We start from the raw sequence: 13,144 nt of genomic DNA, 5'->3' as shown, positions 1-13,144 counted from the left end.
TCTTTTTATATTTTTCGACGCCACTCAGTCTAGAACCCGGCTGTTTCTCTACCCTCTCTCTCTCCGGTTTGTTTTCTTTTTCTCGACGCCGCTCGGTGTTCAACCCCCGGCTGCACCCTGCGCTCTTCACCCTCTGTCTTACCCCGTCGACGCTGCTCGGCTTTCTCTCCGCCGTCGGTCGGCTGCAGCCGCCGCTGCTCGGGAAGGGTCTGCGCTAGACCTGTCGTCGGTCTCTTGCTGCTCGTCGTGGCTGGGGAACCAAGCCCGGCTCTCCACAGCCTCCCCTGCGAAGTTCAATCTCTGCCTGACTGCTGGGCGGCTGCTCGTGGTCGACGCCCATGTTCGTGGCCTCGACTATTTTTTAAAAATTTTTTTGCAGGTAGACTCGAATTGACACTCGTCGCCACTGTTGGATCCGTGGTTCAGTGGATATGCTGTTATTAAATAATCACACGGATGCTGTACATTAACAATAAACAGGTCTTTACTGGAGGAGGGTAGTCTCAAGACTGGGGGTACAGAGGCATGCGCAAAGCTTACATACATGTGTGGTCACTGCCGGTACTACAGTATACAGGAGCTGTAAAAGTAGTTCTGACTTAAAGGCACATACACTACAGTAAGGAAGGGGAAATCTTCATTTCTGAGTCTCCCTACTAACTAACGCCCAAGTTGAGAAAGCAATAAGTATATTAGTGGACTATAAGTGGTGGGAAGTAGCTTATAATGCCAGCCAGCCAGCGGGCCGATAACTTAGAATTAGTTAGAGTAGTGAAGGGCCGGTTGTGAGAAGTCATTAAGGGTATTTCCTTCTGAAAGTAGGGAATTGTAAGAAACATTCAATCCTAAAGAAAGCTGCAAGTTATAAAGTGTTTAATGATTCCGTCGGAAATAGATCTGCTAACTCACTGTCACCCAGAAATAATTCCGATCGCATCAGATAAGAACAGAGAGAGGCCTTAGGTCAACACAAGTACAAACAGGCCTCCCAAACAGACATAGCATGACTGATAAGAAGAACCAGCCAGCCGAATAAGCAAAACATTCTTAACCATAATAAAACATTTAACACAAAAGATAAGAAATAACTGAACTCCAGCTCAGGAAATAAGATGGTCAGGGGGTACCTTTGCGCTGGTAATAAAAGTCATGAGGCGGATGAAAAGTGATGGACATCTGTGATCCCAGCCCACCGAAATAAGATATAAAAAAGGGCAACAGAAAGAGAGAAACTAGCTGTTAGAGGAAGGGCTTCCTCGGAGTGGATGAAATGCTAGCTTCAGCTTAACACTCTGATTAGGCTCGACCTCTGAGGTGGATCCCATGCTGGCTCACAGCCTAAGACCGCCAACAGCTCAAGGAGAGATGCAACAGAAGTGACGGTTGTTGCAGACAAAGACATCCATCAACATTCATCGACCACCATCCATCCGATGTCTGGCATCTGGTCATTTAGTTCCGTCCGTTCTGTCACAGGGCCATAGATCGCTCTCATCTGTCACAGGCTGTATGTCTACTATATCTATTTCAATCGCATGCAGTATCTGATTATGCTTAAATTGCAGCACTCTAATAAAAGCCTTACAACTCCTAAGACCCTTTGGGTAATCTGTGTGTGACCTGTGATCCAAATCTTACAGTAGTATGACTTTAATGGTATAATATTTGTCCTCAACCAAGGTGTTCTTTAGTGCAACCCATGGTCCTGTCAATTTACTTGAAACCTTCACTCCTTCTCTTGAAGTTGGCCCTTTTAAAAGTGTTTACCTGAATATTGCTTTATGGTAGTGGTTTATACCAGATCCTGTCAGATTTATTCATATTATGACGGCTCTTACCCATGGGTGCTATTAATGTTATTTATATTACACAGTGCTTTGTTATTAATATTGTATTGAGCAATTTCAACCAATATATTAATACAACCTCATTTGAAAAATGTAAGTGGCTTTCAAATGAACAAGACCTACATGCTGGTTCCATTGTAATGATTGGTGTTTTACAGTAACTAATGTTATTACACCACACACCCTGTACACCACACGGTGGGTACAGCTGATTTATGTGGGCAGTGCGGGGTGACAATGGAGCCACACAGTCTGCATCCTTAAGCTTTGTCCTCAGTTCAGGAGATGACAGCAGCACCGTGCAGGTTCTGTGTGGTTTGGCCTCAATCCACCCTGTTAAAAGCCCAATGAATATCTCTGGCACTTCAATTTATATTGCGAGCTTTTCTATTCTGTTGCGGGTCACCCCTTGAACTCTTATTGGCTGCTGTCGGGAGATTCACACCAATCTATTCATGAGCTGCCGTCTTTGAGTCGCTGGTTGCAGACAATGTGATGATTTCTGTAATTAGTTGTCTCATTAGTAGAACTGCTCTAAATGTAGTCACGTTGGTTTATCAAATTTCACTGAAGGGGTGGGGGTGCTTTGAAAGTCAATGGGGAAGTTTGCTAGCCAATGGAAATCATAGAATCATAGATTGATACATAGAAACATAGAAGATAGGGGCAGGAGTCGGCCATTCGGCCCCTCGAGCCTGTTCCGCCATTTAATGAGATCATGGCTGATCATTCAAATTCAGTACCCAGTCCCTGCTTTCTCCCCATATCCCTTGTTTCCTTTAGCCTTAAGAAATATATCTAACTCCTTCTTGAATATATTTAATAAGTTGGCCTCAACTGCCTTCTGTAGTAGAGAATTCCACAGGTTCACCACTCTCTGGGTGAAGAAATGCCTCCTCATCTCAGTCCTAAATGGCTTACCCCTTATCCTTAGACGGTGACCCCTGGTTTTGGACTCCCCCACCATCGGGAACATCCTTCCTGCATCTAGTCTGTCTAGTCCTGTTAGAATTTTATAAGTTTCAATGAGATCCCCTCTCATTCTTCTAAACTCTAGCGAATATAAGCCTAATCGACCCAATCTCTCTTCATACGTCATACGATACAACACAGAAGGAGACCATTCAGCCCATCGTGCCTGTGCCGGCTCTTTGGTAGAGCAATCCAATTAATCCTCCCCCGCACTTTCCCCACAGTCGTGTAAATTTTTTCCCTTTTAAGTATTTATCCAATTCTCTTTTGACATTTACTATTGATTCTGCACCCACCACTCTTTCAGGCAGTGCATTCATACAGAGTAAATTTTACAATTTGGCGGTTCCCAACACAGAGTTGAACGGAACAGGAATTCAGGCACAGGTGTTGCTGTTTCCTGATTGGCAGCATGCACCATTCTCCGTCCATCAATAGACAGAAAATTGTGGCGTCGCGAATCAGGGATGCTGACTCGCGCATCCGAAATCCTGACATGCACTCCTGTTGGGTGCTAAACCGAATAATCGTTTCCCCTGTTTGATAAGGAAGGAGCAGGCATGCGTAGATCTGATTGACGGTGAATTGAATTATATACGACAAAAGTTAAAAATAGCATGGGGATGAATTTTAGCCACACAATTTGCAGTGACCTAACTCCATATACCCGCCTTTGCCCCATATCCCTTAATACCTTTGGATCGCAAAAATCTATAAATCTCAGATTTAAAATGAACAATTGATCGAGCATCAATTGCCATTTGCGGACGAGAGTTCCAAACTTCTACCACCCTTTGTGTGTAGAAGTGTTTCCTAATTTCACTCCTGAAAAGGTCTGGCTCTAATTTTTAGACTATGTCCCCCAGTCCTAGAATCCCCAACCAGCAGAAATAGTTTCTTTCTAGCCACCCTATCAGTTCCCCTTAATATCTTGAAAACTTTGATTAATTGACCTTATAATGGTCTATATTCTAGGGAATACAACCTTAGCTTTGTAATCTTTCCTCGTAACTTAAGCCTTGAAGTCCAGGTATCATTCTGGCAAAACTACACTTCACATTCTCAAGGCCAATATATCCTACCTAAGGTGTGGTGCCCAGAACTGCTCACAGTACTCCAGGTGTGGTCTAACCAGGGCTTTGTATAGCTGCAGCATAACTTCTACCCCCTTGTATTCTAGTCCTCGAGATATAAAGGCCAGCTGATGAAGGGCTATGCCTGAAATGTCAAGATTGTTCCTTTCTTTACAGATGCTGCCTGACTTGCTGAGTGTTTCCAGCATTTTCTGGGTTTTTGGTAAACAAGTACTCTGTGCCCCCTCACTGATCGGTACCTACACACCCACACCTGCAGATAGAGGAGAACACGCTTCACTTCGGCAGACAATTAGTGCAGGTAGAGGTAAATGGTTAAATTATGTGGACAGGTTGCATAAAGTTGGCTTGTATTGCCTTGAGTGTAGAAGGTTGAGAGGTGATCTGATCGCAGTATTTAAAATGATAAAGGGATTCAACATGATATATACAGAGGGAGAAAAGTTCATCCCTTAGCACCTCCTGTTAGCACCAGTAGGTGGCGCTAATGTGGCGCTAGACCAGTATCACTAGGGCGAAGCAAATCCAGTACTGCAAGCCAAATCCAGCCCCCCATAGCATCGCTGGTAAGAGGTATCACCGGGAACGTCAATGCCAGGTAGATCATGACGTCAGTGAGTGTGCAATGCTCGCTGACCGTGCGATTTGCAAAATTGATTCTCACCACTTACCTCACCGCCTGGAGTAAACACCGACAGGGAGAGCTGGTGTGAAGCACCAGGAAGCCAGCTCCAGGGACGTTATTCAATGTTTTCTTTGTTAGTTTCATCCACTGCAACAGTTTCATTCAGTAATTTCAAGGTTCTTCAGGAGTCTTCTGGCAACTAAAAAGTAGCTACATTTATTCTTCAAAGATTCAAACTGCTATACTTGGTAATATTAATGGGGGCTGTACTGGCATGACACCTCACCCTCCAGGATCTATGGTGGAGGGAGCAAAGGCGGCAAAAAATATGGGAACATGTGCACAGAGGGAGGAGGAGGGCCATCAGGGCTCTCAACAGGAGGCCTTACCCTCTAATGCTTCATTGGAGAATCCGCGGGCTCTCTCCCTGGGGTGTGGACCTGTTATGAGCACACCTGGTTCAGTCCCCTGGCTCCTTCTCCTTGTTCTGCTTCTGCTTCTGTTTGCTGAGGCCACTGCACAGCCAGCAATGCTGAAAATGAGGCTCTGCAGCATCAATGAGCCTCCCCTTTAAATAGTGAATAAAGCCTTTGGCAATAATGAGTTGCAATTAGACTGCACCCGATATTGGTCCACCCTTTAAGTTTAATGCCATTAGCTTGGGTTTTAAGACTTGATTTAGGACTCCAATCATTTTATTGAGCAGTGAGCATGAATTTTTTGTGCCGCCTAAAGCATTTGTGCCTGGTGCTAATTCTCCAACTTTTCTACTGACACCGCCCATTCCTGGGCTATAACGAATTTCTAACAAGCTTTTCTGCTTATATAATCAGACTTCCAGTTATTTTCTTTTTATCTCTTTCTATTAAATTCCTCTTGTTCAAAGACAGATTGAGTCAGAAACATTCTTCTATAAATATGTATCAGTTTGTGTCTTAGCATGAGATTCCATCAATCATCAAGAAAGAAAGAAAGGATGATAGTAGGAAATTAATAAATTAAGAGAAGAAAGAGAAAGAAAGAAAGAAAGAAAGAAAGAAAGAAAGAAAAAGAAAGAAATTGCATTTATATAGCACATCCTCGGACTGTTATGTAGAAGAGCTCATCTTCAATCGCTGTAAATGGCACTACTTATTTTTAAGTATTAACTTATGATCGATTTTTCATATAATGCACGTGATGAATTTATTTTTCCATTACATGCTGTGTCACATGAAATAATGGAAATACTTTTTAACTTTGACCAGGGCGTAAAACTGGCGGTAAAGGATTGGCTGCTGTTCTACATCCTGCCTTATTTTACTTTCCCTTTCCACAACTCTATTTTTGACTATGCCCGCCTGACTATCACCAGTTCCTGCTCCTGAACCACCATCCATGGCTGGTACAATTTAGGGGGCGGCGACTTCCAGCGATTTTTAAAGAGATCCTCAGCTGCTGTCAGATGCAGCTTATGGAGGCATTTTCCTGGCAGTCGCCCGTGAGTTTTCCACCTTAACAGCTCTGAAAGCTTGTGCAGCTGTAGCTGTAGGAGTTGCACTCATGTGCCTGCTGCTCCACAGTGTTGCTTCTTCTCTGTTCCTGATGAAAAATACACCTTCCCTTTAAACTGCCGCAGCAGACCCTTGGCAAACGGCTCGATCACCTAATTTCCCAACGCTGAAACAGCAATTCGCCTATTGGGAGCGCGTTCCGCACTGGCAGCCCACTGGTCACCTGATAATGAGGGCGGATCCCAAACATCTTGCGGTTCCCATGCCAAGTCCTCCGGGCAGGCCATGAGGGGTCATCCGTTTGCCGAGCACAGACCAAAAGCACCCCTCCCCCATCCCCTAATTTTTGTTAGGCAAGGGGATGAAGGGTTACGGAATCTAAGCGGGCAGATGGAGTTAAGACACAGATCAGCCATGATCTAATTGAATGGTGGAACAGGTTCGAGGGGCTGAATGGCCTACTCTTGTTCCTATGTTCTTATCATTCTGCATTTAACAAGCTTTAAAAATCTAAACATGGGGCTGTACTCTATTCATCTCAGCTTCTCTCCTCCTTTTAACTTAGTTTTGTCTTGCAATATGGGCTTTGGCCCTTGACCTATGTTTCTTAATAATAATATTTGTTTTAATTATAGGGAAAGAGAGCGTCATTGTTGAAATCTACCAGCTGTTGTTCATCATCTGATTAAAGGCCCTAATTAGCTTGATCGATCTACTTTGCAAATCAGTGTGATGCTCTGGCATTTTCAATAATTTATCCTCGGTCAGTCCAGGAAATATTACAAAAAAGTCAATAGAAAGAAAGATATGCATTTATACTTAGCATACAATATACAATACGTAACATTTCCATGAATGACTCTTTTAAATATGGAATATATGTGTTTTTCTGTCTTATATGAAGCTTAAATCTATATTATACTCTTGTGTGAGTCCAACATTGTAAATAATAGAAAGGCAGAAGAAAGACTTGCATTTATATAGCGCCTTTCATGACCTCAGGACGTCCCAAAGTGCTTTACAGCCGATGAAGTAGTTTAGAGGTGTAGCCAGTGTTGTGATGTAGGAAAGTCGACAGCCAATTTGCGCACAGCAAGCTCGCACAAGCAGCAATGAAATAAATGACCAGATAATCTGTTTTAGTCATGTTGTTTGAGGGATAAATATTGGCCATGACACTGAGAGAACTCTCCTGCTCTTCTTCAGTATAGTGTCATGAGATCTTTTACGTCCACCTGAGAGAGCAAACAGGACCTCGGTTTAACATCTTATTCAAAAGGTGGCACTTCCGACAGTGCAGCACTCCCTCAGTACTGCAATGGAGTGTCAGCCTAGATTGCTCAGAGGTGAGAGTGCTAGCATTGAGCCATGGCTGACACCTTTAGTAAACTAACCGTGTTGTTCCACTACTGCAAACAGTACACATAGAGTGCGAGGTGCAGGTGACAGAGCTGTGCCGCACCTTCTCTGCCCAGGGGCTCCACTCCTTGGCCCCTTAAATATCATGTTAAAAGTGAGTGGGAAGGTGTGCCCTCTCCTAATGTTAAAAACCTAAGTTTAAAATCTTTTAAACTTGGCTTCACAGCAGACAGGAGTTATACTGCACCCCACCCGAAGTACAAGCAGTGTAAGCTATTTAAGGGAGGTGGGCTCATACCTTTTGATTTCAGTGTTCCCGGGAGTCAGGTCGCTTATCGAATTCTAAGTTGTACTCTCACTTTTATGTTAATACACGACCAAATTCAAAAAGTGGTAGCAAAACAACATGGTAAGATGATGAAAGGCTCAAAGTTGGTGATAATCTGATAAGCACCTTTGTTAATATAGCAGTGGATGAATGATATACGAGTGTGTTAAGCGTCCACCCTAACACTACATCTGAAAAAGAAGCCCTATTTTTGAATACACTGAAATGTTTCCTTCTCTCTCTCTCTCAAGCACCACCATGTATTTTACTTTGTGTTTGTTTTTAACTTCTCCTCAAGTACCAAGAAGACATTGCTCCTTTAAACTTTTATTGACGCCCACTGAAGCAAAACTAGTTGAGCGGATCAAAGTCCAAAGCTGGAGCCCCTTTCCCTCTCGTGGTTGTATATCTACAGAATGAACATGAGAAACAGCAACAGTCTTCATACACGGTAACAATGCAATGAAAGAGGCCCCTGGAATTCTGTGTTTTTCGTAATCCCATGAGAGGCGGAAAGAAAACCTAAATTCAAAAAACATAGACAACATGTTTCTGGGCGCTGTACATTACAGAATCCACACTCTACTTGAAGCACAGTCCCTGAGGTCCGACTACAATTGTTGGCAAAGATCACCAGCTGACACATACTGTGTTGTTTTTAAGTGATAGTGATCAGGTGTTGATTTTTATTTTACATACTTCACTGTTACCTGGATTTATATACGGATACAGCCTGACCACCATTAATCGGGTCTCTTTGCATTCTGATCTGGCGCAGGATGTATTAAGCAGTAGCAGCAGATCCACTGCTCAAGCCCTTAGTCCAAATTCCTCTTGCAATCTACAGGAGTAGGAAAAGCTATGCATTGCGCTCAAAGTTTGTGCATAAAATGAGCGTGAAGCGGACCAATTTAGCAGTGGGACAGCCTCAGAATCACAGAAACCCCACAGTGCAGATAGAGGCCATTTCGGCCCATCGAGCCTGCACCGACACATATCCCACCCAATCCCCGTAACCCCTACACCTACACATATCCCAGTAACCCCACGTATTTAATCCCCCTAACACTAAGGGTCAATTTATCATAGCCAATCATCCTAACCTGCACATCTTTGGACTGTGGGAGGAAACCGGAGCACCCGGAGGAAACCCACGCAAACACGGGGAGAATGTGCAAACTCCACACAGACAGTCGCCCGAGGCCAGATTCGAACCCGGGTCCCTGGCGCTGTGAGGCAACAGTGCTAACCACTATGCCACCGTGCTGCCTGTGCTCAATCTGCCCGGATGTTGGTCCCACTGCTAAATTTAAGTGGCTCATTTTTTTGGCATCTCGGCCGGATGCCTAACACAGGCGTAAGGCCACTCGAATGTACAAATTAGGGGCCAAATGTCTCTTAAGGACCCCTTTTTTTTTAGAAATTTGTTGCCCATGAGCGGGGACAGATGCCTGGGGCTGTCCCACGTGGGATTTTTCAGCGGCCTCCGTAGCCGCCATCGACAGGTAAGTTAAAAAGAATTGTCAGGCAACACAATGTTGATGTCTTCGCTTTGGACAAGCTGTCTGTGGAGGTGCGACCGGCACCAACAGCTCGCGCCAAGTGTGCTGATGAAGCCCGAGGACCAAGCTCCTTCGTTCCTCGGGCTTCTTGGTTCAGGAGTGCACAGTGCTGAGTCTGGGCCCAAAAACAGGCCCGGACCAAAATCCCATTGGACTTTGAAAACCTAATCTTGGCATCACATAATCCCTATTTCCTGATTTAACTTCCTGCGCTTTTAACCTTGATGGTGACCAGTGTTGTAGGCTTTGGTCCTGCTCAATAAATGCATGTGACCTGCGGCATAACCTGAAGCGCTGGAAAATGCTGACAGAGCCTTCATTCAGTTATATCCACATAATGACACCTTCGACAATTTGTGCGACTTGACGCAACAAGACCAGACACTTTCAAATTTTTCTTTTTCAGATACTTTTCTTCCCCTTCTTTGCCAGTTACATTATTCTTAACCTAGTCAATTATTGGACAATAAATGTCACTCATTACTATGGCCACGATTTTGCCGGTGCTCAGAGGGCGGGTTCGGAGGTGGGTCAGCTGTTAAATTCAAAATGATTGACGGCGGGTTGGGAACCCACCGCGAACCCGCCTCCATGTAAGTTTCCAAAGTGTCGGGTCTGTGATTTCAGAACAGACCCGACACCAAGCAGCGGGGGAGGCATTTAAGATACTTAAGTGCTTGTTTACTACCATTTTGCCAGCCTTTTTCTATTTTCCCATATCGTTAACGGGGTTCACATTGTTCAGAGATCACGTCAGGTGAATCAAAAGGTAAATCATGCTTGGCTAATCTACTGGAATTTTTTGAGGATGTAACTGGTAAAATAGATAAGGGAGAACCAGTGGATGTGGTGTATTTGGACTTTCAGAAGGCTTTCGATAAGGTCCCGCATAAGAGATTAGCGTGCAAAATTGAGGCACATGGGATTGGGGGCAAGGTATTGACTTGGATAGAGAACTGGTTGGCGGACAGAAAGCAAAGAGTTGGAATTAAAGGGTCGTTTTCCGAGTGGCAGGCAGTGACTAGTGGGTTACCGCAAGGATCGGTCCTAGAACCCCAGCTGTTCACAATATATATTAATGATCTGGACGAGGGAATTGGATGTAATATCTCCAAATTTGCAGACGACACAAAGCTGGGTGGGAGGGTATGCTGTGAGGAGGATGTCGTGAAACTCCAGTACGATTTGGACAGGTTGGGCGATTGGGCAGAAACATGGCAAATGCACTATAATGTGGATAAATGTGAGGTTATCCACTTTGGTGGCAAAAACAGAAAGGCAGATAATTTTTTGAATGGCAATAGATTGGGAGAAGGGGAAGTGCAAAGAGACCTGGGTGTTCTTGTGCACCAGTCGCTGAAGGTAAGCATGCAGGTGCAGCAGGCGGTTAAGAAGGCAAATGGTATGTTGGCCTTCGTAGCAAGAGGGTTCGAGTACAGGAACAAGGATGTCTTGCTGCAGTTGTACAGGGCCTTGGTGAGACCGCACCTTGAGTATTGTGTGCAGTTTTGGTCGCCTTATCTGAGGAAGGATGTTCTTGCCATGGAAGGAGTGCAGCGAAGATTCACCAGGCTGATACCTGGGATGGCAGGAATGACGTATGAGGAGAGATTGTGTTGATTGGGCTTGTACTCACTGGAGTTTAGAAGATTGAGAGGGGATCTCATCGAAACCTATAAAATTCTGTCAGGCCTGGACAGACTAGATGCAGGAATGATGTTTCTGATGGCCGGGGAGTCCAGAACCAGGGGTCACAGTCTAAGGATAAGGGGTAAGCCATTTAGGACAGAGATGAGGAGGAATTTCTTCACCCAGAGAGTGGTGAACCTGTGGAATTCTCTGCCACAGAGGGCAGTGGAGGCCAGTTCATTAAATATATTCAGGAAGGAGTTGGATATATTTCTTAAGGCTAAAGGGATCAAGGGATATGGGGAGAAGGCAGGGACAGGGTAATGAATTTGAATGATCAGCCATGATCTCATTGAATGGCGGAGCAGGCTCGAAGGGCCGAATGGCCTACTCCTGCTCCTATCTTCTATGTTTCTATGTTTCTATGTAAGTAGGTCGGATTCTCTATGTCTCCCGTGTGAATAGGTGACAGCTGCAAAAGTGGTATGAAAGTTACCATTTCACAGCTTATCACTTTCCAATGTCAGAAGCTTGAGCCTTCAGGACTTGGAAGACACTTTAGAGCTGTATGCAGTTTGGAAGTGTTTGGAGTAAACTCTCTATCCACTGTCACCTCCTTGAAGCTCTCTCACCATTGACAGATCACTTCTGTCATCTCAACTTCAGCTGCCATCTATTCCAGCAACATCGGTGCCCTTGAAAAAATCTCACCTTGGTCCTCTGAATCCCTCCACGATCAGCCTCAACACCAACATCACCAGGCACATCAACATCACCAACAGCAACACCAACCTTCTCCTCAATCACCTGATGCTGCACAGGACACAGGCCATCAGCACCCGACCACATTGCTGCCCGGGAGGGATTTACTTCACTTGATGCTGAACACTCTGGCTGCCACATGATGCGCCAGGTTGCCACCACCCCACACCAGCACCATAAAGCATCTGTATAATGACCAGGCCATTCCTTTCACACTCATCACCATTGTGGGGGGGTGGCGGGGGGAACTCACCATTCACTGCAACTCACTAAGACACTTCCCAAGGTGAGCACAGATCTGTACAATAAGGCAGAGTGTTGAAACTAAAGATTTCAATGTTTGACAACACATTAACAGAAAATTTACATGAACATTGCATAAAACACCCAAGTGCCTACCCTTCTGTGTTGTTAGTTGGTATGATTGGATTAGGATGAGGGTGAGTGTGAGGGGTAGCTAGTGAGATGGGGAAGTGATAATGTGGTGGAGGTGCAAGGTGTGAGTAAGGATATGCAGGAGTAGGGTAGGGAAGGCAGAGTGATGGGGATGTGATGAGTGGCACAGCAGGATGGGGTTGAGTGTGGCTATGCAGTAATGTTTTGTGATCTACTGAGATCATTGAAAGGTTTGTGCCACTGCAGTCAGGGACTCCTGATGACATCCCTGTTTTTGCCCACCTGTGCAATGTGCAACCAGGCTGCGTTGGTGTCCTGCGGAGGTCTCTTTCACCCATGGGAAGGAAAGAGGAACTCCCTGTGTGCTGTGACTCCCTCCATATGCATAAGGAGGGAGTCATGTGTGAGCCTGGGTGCAGCCGTCCACCTCTGTGCAGTGCTTGTCAGTCTTTGCAGCACCTCAATGCTGCAGAACACTGACAGGACAACTGTCAAAATCAATGTGGCCGTGGTCCCTTTAAGGAAACCTATTGATGACGCGTCATCAAATGACATCATCAGACCCGCTTCCTTTTACTTGGCCGAGAAATGCGCAGGGCAGGCTTAACAAACCCTATTAATGGAAAGTCCCTTTGACAGAGCGGCTGCAGCCGGGAGCGGGACCGGAACCCGCCAACCAGCTCTCCTGCCGTGATCCCGCCTCTGCTGGGAAAATCCAGCACTATGGGCTGGATTTTGCTACGGGGGCGGGTTGGAGGTGGGAAACCCACATTCGGGCTTGTTGTCCCGCCTCCATGGAGATGTGGCCAACCCACTGGATTTTCCTCTGATTGACCTTGTTGAGCCCGCCCTGTGGGCTCAGCAGGCCAATTAAGGGCCACCCGGCAACAGGTGACGTCAGAGATTGACATTTCATCTGTCAAAAGCTTTTGGCAGATGAAATATCAGTGTTTAACAGCTGATTGAAGCTGTCAAGCACTGAAAAACGGCTAATTCAGCCTCAGTCCTTTCTCAGGATAACTTTAAAATCATTTTGCTGCAGAAACCAAGAAGCTGATTTTTTTTTTTAAATCGGAG

Source organism: Somniosus microcephalus, chromosome 2 (assembly GCF_052327205.1).
Source record: "Somniosus microcephalus isolate GS21.2 chromosome 2, FLI_Smic_1.0, whole genome shotgun sequence".
Lineage (NCBI taxonomy): Eukaryota > Metazoa > Chordata > Chondrichthyes > Squaliformes > Somniosidae > Somniosus > Somniosus microcephalus.
This window is presented reverse-complemented; position numbering follows the sequence as displayed.